The 21296-nt window shown below is 38.7% G+C and overlaps 1 pseudogene; it reads left to right on the top strand.

The window, feature by feature from the left end:
• Nucleotides 1-444, top strand: part of LOC101285182 (actin, cytoplasmic 2-like) — a 1508-nt pseudogene extending 1064 nt beyond the window's left edge.
• Nucleotides 445-21296: the final 20852 nt, after the last annotated feature.

Here is a 21296-nt window from a genome sequence, read left to right as displayed (position 1 = left end):
TGGCACTGCCTCCCAGCAGGATCAAGATCAAGATCAAGATCAACCCTCCTGGGCTTCTCTGGTGGCGCAGTGGTTGAGAGTCCGCCCGCCGATGGAGGGGACACGGGTTCGTGCCCCGGTCCGGGAAGATCCCACATGCCGCGGAGCGGCTGGGGCCATGATCCATGGCCGCTGAGCCTGTGCGTCCAGAGCCTGTGCTCCACAACGAGAGAGGCCACAACAGTGAGAGGCCCGCGTACCGAAAAAAAAAAAATAAAAAATAAGAGCAACCCTCCTCCTGAACACAAGTACTAGGTGCAGATCGGGGGCTCCATCCTGGCTTTCCAGTTGATGTGGATCCGCAAGCAGGAGTATGACAAGGCCCGCCCCCTCCATCGTCCACTGCTGCATAAGTTCGTTCAAGAGTATAAATTTGCCCTGGCAACTGTGCACACCTCATGCTAGCCTCATGAAACTGGAATAAGCCTTTGAAAAGAAATTTGCCCTTGAAGTTTGTATCTGCTATCAGTCCTGGATTGTACAACTTGCTGATTTTGACCTTCTGTTTACGTTAACTGTTCCTTTGGTCTATGTTTAATATCCTGTACATATCTTTGATTTAAACCCCCAATACATGCAGCTCCGTCACTATCTGGCCGAGGTGAGAACATGTTTGTGGAAGAAAAACCCATAGTCCTGATGAGAATTCGTGAGCCCATGAGTTTCTTGACCTGTGCAGGGTATTCGTGTGTAAGAGCTGCTTATTCCAGGATTTCTTTAGAGGCTGGCAAGAGTCCTGAGCCAGCTGGCATTTGTCTTTGGTGTCTGACAGGGTTGGGAAGGTCCCAACCTTAGAACCCACTTTCCTTTCTTACCTCACAATTTCCTGCCAGAATACCTGGTGGTTGTTACTTCCCTTGAGATGGAAGATGGTTTGCATTTACACCTATAAATGTATTCATCCTTTGAATTTATGTAAGGTTTTTGTATGCAATTCCCAATTCTTTAAGAGATGACAACAAATGTTGGTTTTCTGCTGTCACGTGAGACCATTTGGTCCCAGCAACATTTGGTCATTGTGAGGGAAATAAAAGTACTGCAGTAAACAACAACAACAAATTCAGTTGATGGTTCGGGTGGAGGTGAACCACACAAAATTTTGTCACTCTTAAGATTAAAAACATAACTAAAACAAATCCTTAAAATTTTAGTCTTCAAAAAATCCTCCAAATGGCTCAAAGTTTCAAAAGAAAGAATAAGAGATTATGAGAAAGAAGAGAAACTCTCAACCTGCTTCCTTTAGAAGTTACCATTAATTCTCTTATCAGTTCAAGAATTTATTTCGTTCTATGTAACTTTCTCCAACTTTTAGTTTAAATCTTTTTTGTACATTTTTCAATAACTTTCCCTTCTTTTGGACTCTGAGTTGAATCATATCATTAAGATTCTAGGCAGAAAGTTTCAGAACAGTTGGACATTGGGATATTACAGCATTCAGAATAAGTTATTCTACATCATTAGTATATACTGCACATCTACCTAGCCTAAAATTTTGACAAAGTCTTTGACAAAGGCTGAGAGAAAGCAGTTCCCAGAGAAGGAAGAAAAGAAATTTCATTCTAGCTGGCTAGACTAGATAGCATCTTGATTTACTATCAAGTTTCCCAAATATTGGCAAGTAATGATTTTTGTGTAAATTATACACTTTGATGTGTACAGAGGCTATGGAGCATTTTATATGAAGTAATAATATTAAGTATTTTGATTGAAGTAATGACTGCTTAATCTGAAATCTAAGGAAGTAAACAACACTAAATATGACACACTCACCCTTTATGGACTTAAATTCTGGGACAGTCCAAGTTGCCATTTTTGCTGATCTTTGTGGATATAAGATTGAGTTACTTTATTAGCAACAACAAGACTTTCAATCTTCAGTTGACAAATTATGTGGCCACTTCTGGAAAGATTGCTCAAGTCTTTCTTATTATTAACCTATCATAACTCTGATTTTTAAAATAAAAGCTTATTTCTTGTTGAATTTTCATTGAAACAAACATGCCTGTTATCAGTTGTGTTCAGGGACTCACATCTTGATAGATGACTAAATGTCTCTCCTTTCCTTGGATCCTCTCTCCCCTTCTCAACTCTCTTTATATAAGAATTGTTCCCATCAGATGAATGGCTTTGAATAGCAATATTTATATATTTCAGTGGCCTGTAACAACATGGTTCTTTTTTTTAAAAAAAAAAGTGCTGGTATAATCAACAAACAAAAATCACATAAAAAAAAGAAAAGAAAAAAAACAAATGACACACTACTGTTGATTATAAGTTTTCAACATTTTTAAATACTCAAAATACCTGCTTTCAAAGAATGAGAGAAAAGTGGAATGAAAAATGGACTGATTTGCATGGTCAGGCCAGTGGATAAAGAGAAGGCACCAGCTTCTGTGTTTCTCCAACTCTCTGGGAGTCTTGGTGAGCCTGTGCTAGCATGTAGCAATGTAAATTGAATACAGTGTAAATTGGATTTGAATGAATCTCCAGCCGGATGAGGCAGTTTTCTCTTTGACCACTTCAATGGAAAAGTCATAGTCAAATCAGTTGGTTCCTGCAATTTTTCAAAAGTTGTAAGAGCTTTTAATACAATTTAACAAAGTGGAAGGGAATGAGAGAAAGCATTCTCTCCCACATACACTCAAAATCTTCTCTTTTCCTCTCTCAGGTACAAACACTTGTACAAATACAAATGTTCATTTGCTGTTTTTATTGTTTTAAATAATAATAATTAACATTTACACAATTCTTACCAAGTGATAGGCAATGTTTTATCCCCTTTATATGTAGGGGATATATAAAGTATAAATTTATGTTATATTTATAAATATATATTATAAATATACACTATATTTATAATTATATATATAAAGTATAATATATACACTAAAGTGTATATATTAGTATAAAGACTAATCTTCACACAACCCAGTGAAGTAACTGTTATTATCCTGCTTAGTAGAGAAGGAAACAGGCAAAGAGATATTAACTTACATCCTCAAGGTCACACAGCTGGTAAGTAGCTGGTGGGATTCAAATCCAGGCGTCTATACCAGAGTGTGGGTTCGTGAGGTTGATGTGTTTCCCTCTCCCTGTTGCAGCCTTCTTGAATGCGGAGACTTCCTTATTCAGCTACAGAATAGAAATGGCCCTGGTTTCAGAGGCACTCAGGTCTAGATTCTGATTTCAAACTCTGAGAGTTCATAAACTATTGTAGACTGGCTCTCAAAAAAATAAAAGTCCTGATTTATAGTTTTACTTGCTTTCCATGATGTAGATACGTCTGACGTGACTGATTTTAAGTTACCCGTAACTTAACAACTGGCTTGCAAAATTCTTGAAATTCTAATAATCAGCTCTTGCAAGCTGATACGAGATGGCTCCAGCTGATGGAGAATCAGCAATGAACGGTTTTGTTCAAACTCGGGTCACCATCATCTAGAACAGTGACATGAGGCGGTTGCTCGTTCATATTTATTAAATAAAGGAATGAAAATGCCTCAGCTTCTCATACTCTCAGTTCGCTGTATCAGTAAAATATTCATACTAGTAGTATCAGATGGGTTGCTGAATGGATCAAATGTTAGCTGAAAAAATGTCTGCAAAATGCCCAGCTAAATGCCTGGAACTTAATGGAACATACATGTTCATTCCTGTCCTTTTGGATTACTACTCCTTACAAAGTGTCTTCTACCTAGCGGGAAGCGAATGAGCGAATGAACAAGTGAACAACTGAATGCACTGGTAAGGAGCATCAGTTCCAGATAGGAATGGGTGACTTTAGTCTTTATCAATCAACATGTAACGGAGGGAAGTATGTGGCAGCATTCACGTTTTCGTGACTTCACTATAGTTTTAAATGTCCCTCTTGTCTTAGCCCAGGAATGTGAAATCAAATGCCAACAGAGGCCAAGCTGTTAAATGATTAAAATATGCTCAAGGGGAAGAAAGTCGGGAGTAGATGGGATTAAAACAAACTGAAGATCACACATTCACCATATAGGCACACACATTTAAACACTTTTAGACTTCTGTGTGAGCGAAATAAAGCATGTCTTGGGCTAGGTATGGCTCATGGACTCCCAGCATTCCACCTTTGTTTTGGGAATGATAAAAAGCATGGACTCTGGGGCCAGCACTGGCCTGATCTGAAATCTGGTTGTGCCACTTACTGGCTAGTGGTCTTAAGGCAAGTTACTTAAACACTCTGGGGCCATATCCAAGGGGTGGAAGTGACCCCCAGAGGCTCTAGCAGCGACCAAGAGTGAGGCCAGGCATGCATATGATGAACTCTTAATCCCCAGTTAAGTCCCGGGCAAGAGGTAGGGAGGTAGGGACAGTTTTACTTGACCCTTTTTCTACTGCACATCGGCCAGGAGGAAAACATTTCTCCATGCTATTATTGGAGACTCTCTAGTACAATAACTGGTTCTCAAACTTGGATGCCCATTAGAATCACCTGGAAGTTAAAAAAGTGATTCCTGGATTCCAAGCCCTGTACTTTGATGTAATTGATCTGGGGAATGGCTTGGCATCAGATGATTCTAACATGCAACTTCGATTAAGAAACACAGTCTCGGGCTTCCCTGGTGGCTCAGTGGTTAAGAATCCGCCTGCCAATGCAGGGGACATGGGTTGGAGCCCTGCTCCGGGAAGATCCCACATGCTGCAGAGCAACTAAGCCCGTGCACCACAACTACTGAGCCTGCAAGCCACAACCACTGAGCCCACGTACCACAACTACTGAAGCCCGCGTGCCTACAGCCCGTGTTCCGCAACAAGAGAAGCCACTACAATGAGAAGCCTGCACACCGCAACAAAGACCCAATGCAGCCAAAAATAAATAAATAAATAAAAAAGAAATCAACTCCTTAAAACAAACAAAAAAAAGAGAAACACAGTCCTAAAAGACGGAAGGAGGGAAAAAATTATATGATTTCCAGGGGACTTTATGTGAATTACTTTAACGTACCTTTACAGCATGCTATTTTCTTTAACAAATGAATGCACAAAGACTTTCCACTGGACTTCAAATATTTAAAAGACAACAGCCATTAAAAAAACTCAGTTTGGTCTCATGCACACTTGCATTTATTCAAACTGTTTTCTGTTTAAAAAAATGAATTTTGCCTTCATGAGACATATAGGATGACATATGATTGTTGCTTTAAAACGTGAATGTTCTGTCAGTCATCTCTCTCGGCTTGAATTCTGCCTTGCCCTCTGGATAAACTCCCACCAAGATAAAGCTTAAGTGTCTCACCTAATTTGCCAGGAGGCTGCTTACCTATTTAGGTTAGGGTACCAGAGTTGATGAGAAATTCTTTGGGAAGCCAAGCACAAGTTTTTGCTTTCAACTATTTATAGCAATCAGCTGGATTTTCCAGTCCCTCATTAGATCAATCATGGCCATTGTCTTACAGTTGAGTGGGAAATCGTTACAGGTGGAAGAAGGCAAGATGCTTCTAATTCAGCAGAGGCCCCCCTAACAGGAAATCTGCGAGGAATTATAATCAAATAGTAGACTTGTCAGGGGAATGGAGTTGCTTCCAAGGCAGGATTTCTGAAGCCTTTCTGGATTCTGGGTTGAACAAAAAATAAAAGGTAGAGAGAAACTGCAACAAACCCACATAGACAGAGAAGACAATGTTTTCTTTCAGGTATATTGCAAGTCTGGTGGTGGGTTTTCAGCTTTCGCTGAAATGCCACTTGGTACCGACACATTTAGATTTGGCGGGGGCTTATCTTTTTTATGGGCCATTTATTTGGGAATGTGTTTTACAGGTGGCCCTGTTTCTGGGTCCAAACCCTGGGCTTATGTAGCATAGTATGCTGCACATCTTTGCGGCTGAATCAAGTGTCACGTATTATGGGCTGCTGGTAGCCAATAATTTGGGAAGTTCTTTTTTCCTCTCTCTGCTTTTTCCCTGGCCTAGTGAGCCACGACAGTCAGAAGCCAGCTGAACCCATCATGAGGGGGAAGGCAGGAGGGAAATTGTTGGGCTCCAGATTTCTGCTTGGGCCCCTTACGTGGGCTCTGGGGTGACCCTAGGAGCAGGTGGGTCTGATTTGGCATCACTCCCATTAAAACCTGCCTCAGAAATCAGTTTATTTGAAGGAGTTAATGAAAGTGCTAGATATTTTCTACCCACTGGCAGAGGGAAAAGTAGTGCACACGTCTGAATAAATAACTGAAAATGGCTTCTCACTGTTCAGGAAGTACAATCAATTTGAAATTAGGATTATGGAAACATCTGCGAAAATTCAAGTGTCATCTCAATTTGGGCTCATTCAGATCCTGTATTTTTCAACTTCCCAAGCAGTGCATTTAAAATCTAATCCTAATTAACACACATAGTTTAATTATAGCCAACAAAATATTCTACAAAAATTGTGTGTGCTGGTTGGGGGGATGGGTGGGGAGGGAGGAGGTGAGGGGGAAGCCAGACAAACGTTCCCTGATTGTAAAAATTCTTGTTGGGTTAATAATATAAATCCTCAAGATTTATAACACACACTGAAGTTTGCTGATCAGGAATCAAAGTCACATAAAAAAGTGTGGAGGCTCCTTGCGTCCTAGACCTACTTTTTTTCTTTCTTCCTATTTCTTGTTAACCTGGAAAGAACAAAAGCCTTGTTAGTTTGGCTCATACACTCTCGTTTGGGGAGAACTTTGTTGCTTTGTTTATTTTTTTCCCCTCTGATCAGAAGATAAACCTTTATGGTTGTGTTTGAGTACAAAGAAAGACATAAATCTACTTGCATAAAGCAAACTTTATGGTCTGTTGTTTTAGCGATGAGGAACACCTCTGAGGATTTGAAGGTTTTACTGAGAGGCATCCAACATCTTTGGATGCTTTACTGGAAACTCATCCTGATCAACCAAAGACAGCAATCAACCATCTTGCAGAATTATTGGGAGGTGTTTTCCCCTCCCAAACCTGGCATAAGTGGAATGTGCAAAGGGAACATAAATTTAAAGAAAAGAAAACAAAAGTCAAACAAACAAGGGGGGGAAAAACCCCATCTAGAAGCTAAAAAAATAATTTTAACTAAAATTAACTCTGGGAGAGAGCCTAAAAATCCTAGCTGGCTTAGACTTTGTTATTTTGCATAATTATTTTGCTCAATTATAAACATAAGGGAAAAAAGGAAGATTTAAAAATTTCCTTAAGTACTTTGTTCCTCTGTTACTCATGTTAAAATACAGAGGACTAACTTCTACCCTAGATTCTGTCTGCAGAATTTAATGTGTCCCTATTATTGAAAAAAGAAAAGCAGTCAAATTCTTGGTGTCATTCTGAAAATTTTACTGTGATATTGGCTGTAATGAACTTTGACCCTCTGTTAGTATTAAGCAAGTCTAGGTTTCTGAGGATATGGTGTTGATATTTCTTAGGTTAATACCGCTGTAATTTCCCACACTAACCCCAGTCTTGAAGACAAAATTCATTTTTTTTCTTTTTCATTCATTTCATGTGCTTTTTATCATGCATTTTATTTTTTTTTCAAAATTCATTTTCTTTAGCTTTTAATAGTCTGTACACTTGCCTTGTCTATAAGTCAATTCCATTCCTTTGTCCATCAAAATTTGTAAGAATTTATAACAATGGGGCAGTTTTCAATTGGTTAATAGTGATGAATGAATTACAGAGGGTACGCTATGACATTTTGTTGAAAAGAATCTACATTTCTTTGCAGAAACCAGTATCTCAGAAAGGCCTGTACAGTAAGAATGTAAGGTATTTCTATACTTACAGGATAACGCTTAAAGACTAAAATCAACCTTGAAAAGTGGTCTGCAGAGTAAAATTTGATTAAATTTTTTTGAATAGTAATGCTAACAATTTTTTTTAATCAATTCTTAGTCTCTTTCATTTTTTTCTCTCTCGTCTTCTCTCTCTTTTCTAGTGCCTTGCCCTCCAAATTGAAGAAAGAGATCATTTATTCCTATCTTTGTCATAGAGCCTAGCACAGGACCTGGCACATAACAAGAAATCAATAAATACAAATTGAATAAAAGAATTAATTCTAATTATTCATTGATTTCCATGGTGAAATTAGAGATATGATTTTTGTCTGGATGTAGGAAGGTAGCTATAGAATTAAGCGTAATAATCTTCTGGGGGAAAAGATAGAAAATTATGATGTCATTTTTAATTTTATTTATTTATTATTTATTTTTTTGGTGACATCATGGGGCTTGCGGGATCTTAGTTCCCCGACCAGGGATTGAACCCCGCACCATGGCAGTGAAAGCACAGAGTCCTAACCACTGGACCATTGGGGAATTCCCTGTAAGCCATTTTTTAAAATGACATTTTATAATGGTAATTGTCAAAGCAAGTCACAAAGGAAGAATGAAGAAACTGCAGAGGATTTGGAATTCAGGCATTGGCATCAAATCTGGATTCAAATCTCATGCCGCCCTCTTATTAGCTGTGTGATGTAGCAAGTTACTAACCTCTGTAAACCTTGGTTTCCTCATCTATAATGTGAACCTAGGGTTTTAGTAAGAATCAAATGAGATAATGCTTGTCAAGTCCTCAGCAAAGTGCCTAGTTTAAGATCATACACTGAAGTGATTATTATTCGTTAGAAATATCTTCATTTTTGGCATAATAATTTAAAGGTCTGAAGGAAAAAATACCAACAGCTGAACTGTACAGAACACCAAGGATTGAAATGTCCCCAGACTCTTTAAAATCCTTCCAGATATTCTGTGGCACAAGGCTCTATGCTCCCCCTGGATTCCAGGCCCTGTTTCCTGGTGGAATGCGGAAGCTGTTGGCTTGTAGAAAGGAACAGGTTGTTCTGGGCTGAGGAGTGAAGTACAGAGGGGCAGAAATGCAACTACAAATTCAGGAAAAGGGAGAAGCGGCAGTTAAAACAGATTTTCCAACCTTCCATAGTTCACATGTATCTAAATACTTTCCCAAAGACTCAGACTCTCAGTGTGATGGAAACAAAACCACGCTTGACCCAAGAAGGGCAGTCATCTGTCCAACAGGCATTCTGTTATTGTGCGGATCGGAAATTAGTGCTCGAGTGCTAACAATTATTGTCGAAATAATTAAGTTAAGAATTCATTTGTAATGTAAAATAGATAGCTAGTGGGAAGCAGCTGCATCGCAGGGGAGATCAGCTCAGTGCTTTGTGACTACCTAGAGGGGTGGGGTAAGGAGGGTGGGAGGGAGATGCAAGAGGGAGGAGATATGGTGATATATGTATGCATATAGCTGAGTCACTTTGTTATACAGCAGAAACTAACACAACATTGTAAAGCAGTTATACTCCAATAAAGATGTTAAAAAAAAAGATATTGACACAGGATAAAAAAAAAGAATTCATTTGTAAAACAAAAACAAATAAGAAGAATGATCCCATTTTGTGCTAAAATATAGTCATGACACTAAGGCTACATTTTTAACCATAGAAATTGTAAAACACAGAGATTTATACAAAACTGGAGTCTTGGGAATTAATTTCGTTGCTGTGGGTAACCTAGAAACAAGCAAGCATGATAGTTTTGCTATCAACATGTTTATATGTGATAATGGGAGAGGTGAACAGGGCTGATCAAAGATTACTGGCATCAACAGATCATCTGATCAAAAGATTAATGATGGTGGCAAGAAGCAGTGTATGGAGGATATAGGTGGAAGCAGTAGAAGGTCAAATATGGGAGAGTGGAAGCATTTGGAACTTTAACAACACCTTTGTGGGTTTGGGGGCCTTTAACAGAGGATTAGAGGAAACATTAAGTGTCTAATGCTCTTATTTTCAAGCCAAAATGTCACAACAGAGCAATGTGAAGCAGGTAGAGTCAGGTGGAAACAGAACATGGTGTGGAAGTTTGGCTTTCCACTTATGGTAGAATTACTGATGGAGGGTTTTCTGGTTCCATCTATGGTTGTAACATTGCCGCCAGTTTTGTTCCTTGGCCAGAGTCGATTAACGTAAGGGTAGAAATGCCTGATGTAGCTGGACAGGAGAGATTCTCTTTCCCAGGAATTTGAAACATGAGCTGAGATTCTTAGAGGCAGGAGGTGTTTTCAACCTATTGTTTCATGGTCAATGTCCCCAAGTTCCTGTTGTACAGTCTTCCACACAAGACCTTGTTCAGCTCTTCCTCAGTCCATGAGCTACGTAGTATTTTTCTAATAAATCTTGCCCCCATCTCCGACGTTTTGCATTAGTTCAGCAGCATTTGCTTGCCACCAAAAGACCTTACATGATTTATCCCCTATTCCCTTCTCTTCCCCGGTGACGGTGGCTGAACAATCATATGAGCTCAAGAGGATTAGACAGCTAAGTATAAAAAGTTGTTGGTCCTACAGATCAAGACAGTTCCACGATTTACAAAATACAGAAAAACAAACAACTCTTTGTAATAGCTCATTTTCGTTTCTAAGCTTAGGGAAAATAAAGCAGTGGGAAGTGATTAACTGAGCAGACTCCAGAGTTTGACTCTCAGTTCTATCATTTACTATGTGACCTGAAACAATTTAAACTCTCTGTGTTCTTTGTTTCTTTACCTGACAAAATGGAGATAATGTAGAGTTGTTGGGAGGATTAAATGAGGACACACATGTAAAACACAACTTCATATGGTACTTTTATAGAGAATGTTGGTGATTTTTGTTGTTATAAACAGGTAGAAGCAACATTACTTTTTCCATTTTATATTTCCAAAAACTGAGGCTCTAGAAGATGAAATGACTTGGTCAAGGTCACACAATGGTAGAATGAGGTCCAAAGTTCCAATTTTTAAAAATATCATTCACAAATATTTATTGAGTACCAGGCCTTGGGAATACAGGTCCTTGCCATCAACAAACTTAGAGTCTGGGGCAGGGGTTAGCTAACTACCATGTGTCGGATAAATCCAGCTCTTTGCTTTTATAAATAAAGTTTTGCTGGAAGGCAGCCCTGTGCCTTTGTTAAGCATAGTGTCTGTGGTTCTTACCTGCTGCAGTGGGAGAGTTGAGCAGAGTTTAGACTTTTGGGTCCAGCCCAAAAGTCTAAACTACTTACTATCTGATTCTTTGGAGAAAAAGTTTGTCAAATCCTGGTCTAGTGGATTTATGATGTGTTGGTCTAGAAATGTTTTCTTTAATTGTAAAAGACTAATTAAAACAAGAAAAAAAAATCCCTCAGAATGTGAACAAGTTTTAGTCTTTACAGCCTCTATCGTACCCAATACAATTTTTTTTCACCACTTTCTAAGAGAAAGATTCTCTTTTTGCAACTGTGGGAAGTTGGAAAATGGCTTCTGATGGATCCACATTTCCTCCTCATTTTTCTCAATGTTTAATCATCCTTCAGACCTATAGCTTAGTATATTGTCCTTGCTTTTCTAACTAGAGAAGAAACAATGTGTTGTGTTATCTAATCTGACTAAATTGCAAAACTTCTTGACAGACACACCCTTTAGCAATGCAGCCTAGAAACTGCTCCCTGAATCATCTCCTTAATAATAATAAAATTAATCACACATGTTCACTTATAATATTAAACAATTAAATCATTTCCACTGTCCAGTATCAGGATTTTGAGCATGTTTGTCCACATATTTTAACAAAATCTGGTTAGCTGCTTTAAACTTTCTCATCTAAAATGCACATGATGAGAGATGTGGCAGAATTGTTTCTACAAGAGCTAGAGACTCTTCCACAAAGGACCGTTGAGTACAGCAATGTCATTTTTCGGATGAAGTCCTCCTAGCCTTGCTGGTGGGAGAAAGTAAGTGACCCTTGAAGCACAAGATACAGATCCAGGCATCTGGTTTCCTGAATAAACTCTGTGAAATGCACTCTGGAACAGCTTTGCTTATAAAGGGAATGCAGTGCAGAAACCATCGCAGATGGGCTCTCTTGTTGGAATGCATGGGGTAGTGGCACCTGAGTTTGAAGATATCATTTGGATTTATTTCCTTGATGAGCAGTTTTCTTGGGTAAATGCTGTTTAGAATAGTTCTAAGCCTGGCTGCTTAGAAAGGGCCAGGCTGGAATAACCACCGAAATTACCCCCAGCAGGAACTTCTGCAGTCTGGGAAGGGCACAGCACATGCCATGGGAACCTCATCCATGCTGGGTTCCAGCTGACTGGCTCACTTGGGGGAGAAGGCAGACACCATTTGACACAATAAGAGTGATAATTGAGAAAACAAATTCTCAGGAAAGAATGAATCTGAACATCAGGCAGCTGCAAAGTTGTATTCAAGGATATTGAGTATTGACAAGGAGGAGGAACTTGGCTGTACCCATTACAGGAGAACCAAGCCCATCTTGTCAGCAGACAAAGGGGTTTAAATGTTCCTAGTTGTGTGAGCCATTACCAGGAAACAACCAGTTTAAACTGCCATCCTGATTTGACTAAGTTTGTTTAAAAAATGCTGAAAGTAGAGAAAGGTAGTGGTTTAAGCAATTCTAGGGCTACTTGGAATTAAAATTTCTATCAGAACTGGCATGCTGCATTGTGGGGTGTCAGGCCAATTAGAAGATTGTTACATATTATGTCTTTTAAATTGAAGTATAATTGATGTACAATATTGTATAAGTTATAGGTGCACAATGTAGTGATTCACAATTTTTAAAGGTTATACTCAATTTGTAGTTATTGTAAAATCCTGGCTATATTCCAGGATATATATATATGTGTTGTAAAATATACCCTTGTAGTTTATTTTATACATAATAGTTTGTACCTCTTAATTCCCTACCCCTATATTACCCCTCCCCCTTTCTCTCTCCCCACTGATAAGCATTAGTTTGCTTTCTACATCTGTGAGTCCAGTGTTTTTGTTGTTGTTGTTGTTATATTCACTAGTTTCTTTTATTTTTTATGTTGCACATATAAGTGATATCATACAGTATTTGTCTGTCTCTGTCTGACTTATTTCACTTGGTGCAATACCCTCCAAGTCCATACATGTTGTTGCAGATGGCAAATTTTCACTCTTTTTAATGGCTGAGTAGTATATCATTATGTGTGTGGGTATATATGCACCACATATTCTTTATCCATTCATCTGTTGATGGACACTTAGGTGGTTTCTATATCTTGGCAATTGTAAGCAATGCTGCTATGAACATTAGGGTGAATGTATCTTTTCAAATTAGTGTTTTTGTGTTTTTTGGACATACACCCAGGAGTGGAATTGCTACATCATATGGTAGTTCTATTTTAATTTTTTGAGAAACCTGGTTTCCACAGTGGCTACACCAACCGTGTACAAGGGTTCCCTTTTATCTATATCCTTGTGAACATTTATTTGTGTTTGTGTTCTTTTTGATGATAGTCATTCTAATAGGTGTGAGATGATATATCATTGTGGTTTTGATTTACATTTCATTGATGATTAGTGATGTTGAGCATCTTTTCAAGTGCCTGTTGTCCATCTGCATGTCTTCTTTGGAAAAAATCTCTGTTCAGGTCTTCTGCTCACTTTTTGGTTGGGTTGTTTGTTTTTCTGATGTTGATTTGTATGAGCTGTTCATATATTTTGGATATTAACACTTTATCAGTCATATCATTTGGAAATATTTTCTCCCATTTAGTAGGTTGTGTTTTTGTTTTGTCAATAGTTTCCTTTGATGTGTAAAAGCTTTTATGTTTAATTAGGTACCATTTGTTTATTTTTGCTTTTATTTCCATTACTCTAGGAGACAAATCCAAAAACTATTGCTATAGAAATAGATTTTCAAGATGGCGGAGGAGTAAGACGTGGAGATCTTCTCCACAAATACATCAAAAATACATCTACACGTGGAACAACTCCTACAGGACACCTACTGAATGGCTGGCAGAAGACTTCAGACTTCCCAAAAGACAAGAAACTTCCCACATACCTGGGTAGGGCAAAAGAGAAAAGAATAAACAGAGACAGAAGAATAGAAATGGGACCTGCACCTCTGGGAGGGAGCTGTGAAGGAGGAAAAGTTTTAACACACTAGGAAGCCCCTTCACTGGCGGGGACAGGGGGAGGTGGGAGGGGGAAGCTTCGGAGTCACAGAGGAGAGCACAGCAACAGTGGTGCAGAGGTCAAAGCAGAGAGATTCCCTCACAGAGGATAGGTGCCAAATAGCACTCACCAGCCCGAGAAGCTTGTCTGCTCCCCCGCTGAGGCAGATGGAGGCTGGGAGCGGAGGCTGGGAGCTGAGGCTCGGGCTTTGGAGGTCAGACCCCAGGGAGAGGAATGGGGGTGGCTGCGTGAACACAGCCTGAAGGGGGCTAGTGCACCACAGCTAGCCGGGAGGGAGTCCTGGAGAAAGCCTGGACCTGCCTAAGAGGCAAGAGACCATTGTTTCGGGGTGCGCAAGGAGAGGGGATTCAGTACACCGCCTAAACCAGCTCCAGAGACGGGCGCAAGCCACAGCTATCAGCGCGGACAGCAGAGACAGGTATGAAACGCTAAGGCTGCTGCTGCCACCACCAAGAAGCCTGTGTGCAAGCACAGGTCACTCTCCACACCTTCCCTCCCGGGAGCCTGTGAAGACTGCCACTGCCAGGGTCCTGTGATCCAGGGACAACTTCCCCGGGAGAACACACGGTGCACCTCAGGCTGTTGCAACATCACACCAGCCTCTGCCACCGCAGGCTCACCCCACATTCTGTACCCCTTCCTCCCCCCAGCCTGAGTGAGCCAGAGCCCCCTAATCAGCTGCTACTTTAACCTCGTCCTCTCTGAGAGAAGAACAGATGCCTTCAGGAGACCTACAAGCAGAGGCTGGGCCAAATCCAAAGTTGAACCACAGGAGCTGTGAGAACAAAGAAGAGAAAGGGAAATCTCTCCCAGCAGCCTCAGGAGCAGTGGATTAAACAATCAACTTGATGTACGCTGCATCTCTGGAATACCTGAATAGACAATGAATCATCCCAAAATTGAGGCAGTGGACTTTGGGAGCAACTGTAGACTAGGGGTTTGCTGTCTGTGACTGACTAGTTTCTGATTTATATGTTTACCTTAGTTTAGTTTTTAGTGCTTGTTATCACTGGTGGATTATTGGATTGGTTGCTCTCTTTTTATTTATTACTATTTTTTAATTTTAATAATATTTCTTTAAACTTTTTATTTTAATAACTTTATTATATTTATTTTTCCTTTCTGTCTTTTTTCTTCTCCCTTTTCTTCTGAGCCTTGTGGCTGACAGGGTCTTGGTGCTCTGGCCGGGTGTCAGGCCTGTGCCTTGGAGGTGGGAGAGCTGAGTTCAAGACATTGGACCACCAGAGACCTCCCGGCTCCACGTAATATCAAACGGCAAAAGCTCTCCCAGATATCTCCATCTCAACACTAAGACCCAGCTCCACTCAACAACCAGCAGGTTTCAGTGCTGAACACCCCATGCCAAACAACTAGCAAGACAGGAACACAACCCCACCCATTAGCAGAGAGGCTGCCTAAAATCATAATAAGTTCAAAGACACTCCAAAACACACCACTAGACTCCGTCCTGCCCACCAGAAACACAAGATCCAGCCTCACCCACAAGAACACAGACACCAGTCCCCTCCGCCAGGAAGCCTACACAAGCCACTGAACCAACCTCACCCACTTGGGGCAGACACCAAAAACAACGGGAAGTATGAACCTGCAGCCTGTGCAAACGAGACCCCAAATACAGTAAGTTAAGCAAAATGGAAAGACAGAGAAATATTCAGCAGATGAAGGAGCAAGGTAGAAACCCAGCAGACCAAACAAATGAAGAGGAAATAGACAGTCTACCTGAAAAAGTATTCAGAATGATGATAGTAAAAATGATCCAAAATCTTGGAAATAGATTGGAGAAAATAGAAGAAATGTTTAACAAGGACCTAGAAGAACTAAAGAGCAAAGAAACAATGGTGAACAACACAATAAATGAAATGAAAAATTCTCCAGAAGGAATCAATAACAGACTAACTGAGGCAGAAGAATGCATAAGTGACCAAGAAGACAAAATAATGGAAATAACTACTGCAGAGAAAAATAAAGAAAAAAGAATGAAAAGAACTGAGGACAGTCTCAGAGACTTCTGGGACAACATTAAATGTACCAGCATTCAAATTATAGGGGTCCCAGGAGAAGAAAAGAAAAAGAAAAGGACTGAGAAAATATTGGAAGAGATTATAGTTGAAAACTTCCCTAATATGGGAAAGGAAATAAGTTCAGGAAGCACAGAGAGTCACATAAAGGATAAATCCAAGGAGAAATACGCCAAGACACATATTAATCAAACTGTCAAAAATTAAATATAAAGAAAGCATATTAAAAGCAGCAAAGGGAAAACAACAAATAACATACATGGGAATGCCCATAAGGTTAACAGCTCTTCCTTCAGCAGAAACTCTGCAAGCGAGAAGGGAGTGGCAGGACACATTTAAAATGATAAAAGGGAAAAACCTACAACCAAGATTATTCTACCCAGCAAGGATCTCATTCAGATTTCACAGAGAAATTAAAACCTTTACAGACAAGCAAAAACTAAGAAAATTCAGCACCACCAAATGAGCTTTACAACAAATGCTAAAGGAACTTCTATAGGCAGGAAACACAAGAGAAGGAAAACACCTACAATAACAAACCCAGAACAATTATGAAAATGGTAATAGAACATACATATCAAAAATCACCTTAAATGTAAATGCATTAAATGCTCCAACCAAAGACATAGACTGGCTGAACGGATAGAAAAACAAAACCCATATATATGCTGTCTACAAGACACCCATCTCAGACCTAGGGATACATACAGACTGAAAATGAGGGGATGGGAAAAGATATATGCAAATGGAAATGAAAAGAAAGCTAGAGTAGCAATTCTCATATCAGACAAAATAGACTTTAAATTAAAGACTATTACAAGAGACAAAGAAGGACACTACATAATGATCAAGTGATCAATTTAAGAAGAACATATAACAATTGACAATATTTATTCACCCAACATAGGAGCACCTCAATACATAAGGCAAATGTTAACAACCATAAAGGGGAAATTGACAGTAACACAGTAATAGTAGGGAACTTTAACACCCAACTTTTACCAATGGACAGATCATCCAAAATGAAAATAAATAAGGAAACACAAGCTTTAAATGATACATTAAACAAGATGGACTTAATTGATATTTACAGGACATTCCATCCAAAAACAACAGAATACACTTTCTTCTCAAGTGCTCATGGAACATTCTCCAGGATAGATCATATCTTGGGTCACAAATCAAGCCTTGGTAAATTTAAGAAAATTGAAGTCATATCAAATATCTTTTCCGACCACAATGATATGAGACTAGATATCAATTACAGGAAAAAATCTGTAAGAAATAGAAACAAATGGGATTGACATATATACACTAATATGCAAAAGATGGAAAACTAATAAGAACCTGCTGTATAAAAAAATAAATAAAATAAAAATTAAAAAAAAGAGAAATAAATCAAAGAGGAAATTTAAAAATACCTATAAACAAATGACAATGAAAATATGACAGCCCAAAACCTATGGGACGCAGCAAAAGGAGTTCTAAGAGGGAAGTTTATAGCAACACAATCCTACCTCAAGAAACAAGAAATATCTCAACTAAATAACCTAATCTAAAGCAAATAGAGAAAGAAGAACAACAACAATAACAAAAAACCCCAAACTGAGCAGAAGGAAAGAAATCATAAAGATCAGATCAGAAATAAATGAAAAAGAAATGAAGGAAATGATAGCAAAGATCAATAAAATTAAAAGCTTGTTCTTTGAGAAGATATACAGAATTGATAAACCATTTGGCAGATTCATCAAGAAAAAAAGAGAGAAGACTCAAATGAACAGAATTAGAAATGAAAAAGGAGAAGTAACAACTGACACTACAGAAATACAAAGGATCGTGAGAGATTACTACAAGTAACTCTATGCCAATAAAATGGACAACCTGGAAGAAATGGACAAGTTTTTAGAATAGCACAAACTTCCAAGACTGAACAAGGAAGAAATAGAAAATATACACAGACCAATCACAAGCACTGAAATTGAAACTGTAATTAAAAATCTTCCAACAAACAAAAGCCCAGGACCAGATGGCTTCACAGCCGAATTCTACCAAACATTTAGAAAAGAGCTAACACCAATACTTCTCAAACTCTTCCAAAATATAGCAGGGGGAGGGACACTCCCAAAGTCATTCTACGAGGCCACCATCACCCTGATACCAAAACCAGACAAAGATGTCACAAAGAAAGAAAACTACAGGCCGATATCACTGATGAACACAGATGCAAAAAATCCTCAATAAAATACTAGCAAACAGAATCCAACAGCACATGAAAAGGATCATACATCATGATCAAGTGGGGTTTATCCCAGGAATACAAGAATTCTTCAATATATGCAAATCAATCAATGTGATACACCATATTAACAAATTGAAGGATAAAAACCATATGATAATCTCAATCGATACAGAAAAAGCTTTTGACAAAATTCAACACGCATTTATGAAAAAAAAACCCTCCAGAAACTAGGCACACAGAGAACTTACCTCAACGTAATAAAGGCCATATATGACAAACCCACAGCCAACATGGTTCTCAGTGGTCAAAAACTGAAACTATTTCCACTAAGATCAGGAACAAGACAAAGTTGCCCACTCACACCACTATTATTCAACATAGTTTTGGAAGTTTTAGCCACAGCCATCAGAGAAGAAAAAGAAACAAAAGGAATCCAAATCAGAAGAGCAGAAGTAAAGCTGTCACTGTTTGCAGATGACACAATACTATACATAGAGAATCCTAAAGGTGCTACCAGAAAACTACTAGAGCTAATCAATGAATTTGGTAAAGTAGCAGGATACAAAATTAATGCACAGAAATCTCACATTTCTATACACTAATGATGAAAAATCTGAAAGAGAAATTAAGGAAACACTCTCATTTACTATTGCAACAAAAAGAATAAAATACCTAGGAATAAACCTACCTAAGGAGACAAAAGATCTGTATGCAAAAAACTATAAGACATTGATGAAAGAAATTAAAGATGATTCAAACAGATAGAGAGATATACCATGTTCTTGGATTGGAAGAATCAACATTGTGAAAATGACTCTACTACCCAAAGCAATCTACAAATTCAATACAATACCTCTCAAACTAACAGTGGCATTTTTCACAGAACTAGAAGAAAAAATTTTGCTGTTCGTATGGAAACACAAAAGACCCCGAATAGCCAAAGCAATCTTGAGAACAAAAAACGGAGCTGGAGGAATCAGGCTCCCTGACTTCAGACTATACTACAAAGCTACAGTAATCAAGACAGTATGATACTGGCACAAAAACAGAAATATAGATCAATGGAACAGGATAGAAAGCCCAGAAATAAATCCACACACATATGGTCACCTTATCTTTAATAAAGGAGACAAGAATATACAATGGAGAAAAGACAGCCTCTTCAATGAGTGGTGCTGGAAAAGCTGGACAGCTACATGTAAAAGAATGAAATTAGAACACTCCCTAACACCATACACAAAAATAAACTCAAAATGGATTAAAGACCTAAATGTAAGGCCAGATACTATAAAACTCTAAGAGGAAAACATAGACAGAACACTCTATGGCATAAATCATAGCAAGATCCTTTTTGACCCACCTCCTAGAGAAATGGAAATAAAAACAAAAAAATAAAACAGGACCTAATGAAACTTGAAATCTTTCACACAGCAAAGGAAACCATAAATAAGATGAAAAGTCAACCCTCAGAATGGGAGAAAATATTTGCAAATGAAGCAAAGGATGAGGGATTAATCTCCAAAATTTACAAACAGCTTATGCAGTTCAATATCAGAAAAACAAACAACCCAATCCAAAAATGGGCAGAAGACCTAAATAGACATTTCTCCAAAGAAGATATACAAATTGCCAACAATCACATGAAAGGATGCTCAACATCACTAATCATTAGAGAAATACAAATCAAAACTACAATGAGGTATCACCTCACACCTGTCAGAATGGCCATCATCAAAAAATCTACAAACAATAAATGCTGGAGCGGGTGTGGAGAAAAGAGAGCCCTCATACACTGTTGGTGGGAATGTAAATTGATACAGCCACTATGGAGAACAGTATGGAGGTTCCTTAAAAATCTAAAAATAAAACTGCCATGTGACCCAGCACTCCCACTACTGGGCATATACACTGAGGAAACCATAATTCAAAAAGAGTCATGTACTACAATGTTCATTGCAGCTCTGTTTACAATAGCCAGAACATGAAAGCAATGTAAGTGTCCATTGACAGATGAATAGAAAAAGAAGATGTGACACATATATACAATGGAATATTACTCAGTCATAAAAAGAAATGAAATTGAGTTATTTGTAGTGAGGTGGATGGACCTAGAGTCTGTCATACAGAATGAAGTAAGTCAGAAAGAGAAAAACAAATACCATATGCTAACACATATATATGGAATCTAAAAAATAATTTAAAAATGGTTCTGAAGAACCTAGCGGCAGGACAGGAATAAAGATGCAGAAGTAGAGAATGGACTTGAGAACACGGGGAGTGGGAAGGGTAAGCTGAGATGAAGTGAGAGAGTGGCATGGATATATATACATTACCAAATGTGAAAAAGATAGCTAGTGGGAAGCAGCCACATAGCACAGGGAGATCTGCTCAGTGTTTTGTGACCACCTAGAAGGATGGGATAGGGAGTGTGGGAGGGAGATGCAAGAGGGAGGTGATATGGGGATATATGTTTACATATAGCTGATTCATTTTGTTATACAGCAGAAACTAACACAACAATGTAAGGCAATTATACTTCAATAAAGATGTTAAAAAAAACACTCAAATATAACTTTCGGGCTAAAGAAGAAATGAAAGTAAAAATTGCCAACCATGGGTTCTGATATAAGAAATGTTCACATATTGAAATATAGGAAAGTCTTTGTGTCTTATACATGAGCTCATTTGAATTTGATGCTAACTAAAATGTCCTGTTTGTGGTCTATCAAATATACATTGAACATCTGCTTTAATTATTAAAGAAAAGGGCTCACGGACCAGAAGTAAAGAATGTCCATGTTAAAAGTGAAGATTAAATGCCCCTCTTCTTGGGACACCAATGCTGGTCCTCTTTTAATGATAAGGCTCCCTTCCCAGGTGCCAAAGCCATCCTGCTTGCTGTGTAAGTGCTGGTCTGCTCTTTTTTTTTTTTTTTTTTTTTGCGGTACGTGGGCCTCTCACTGTTGTGGCCTCTCCCATTGCAGAGCACAGG

Source organism: Orcinus orca, chromosome 5 (genome assembly GCF_937001465.1).
Source record: "Orcinus orca chromosome 5, mOrcOrc1.1, whole genome shotgun sequence".
NCBI classification, from domain to species: domain Eukaryota; kingdom Metazoa; phylum Chordata; class Mammalia; order Artiodactyla; family Delphinidae; genus Orcinus; species Orcinus orca.
This window is presented reverse-complemented; position numbering and strand designations above follow the sequence as displayed.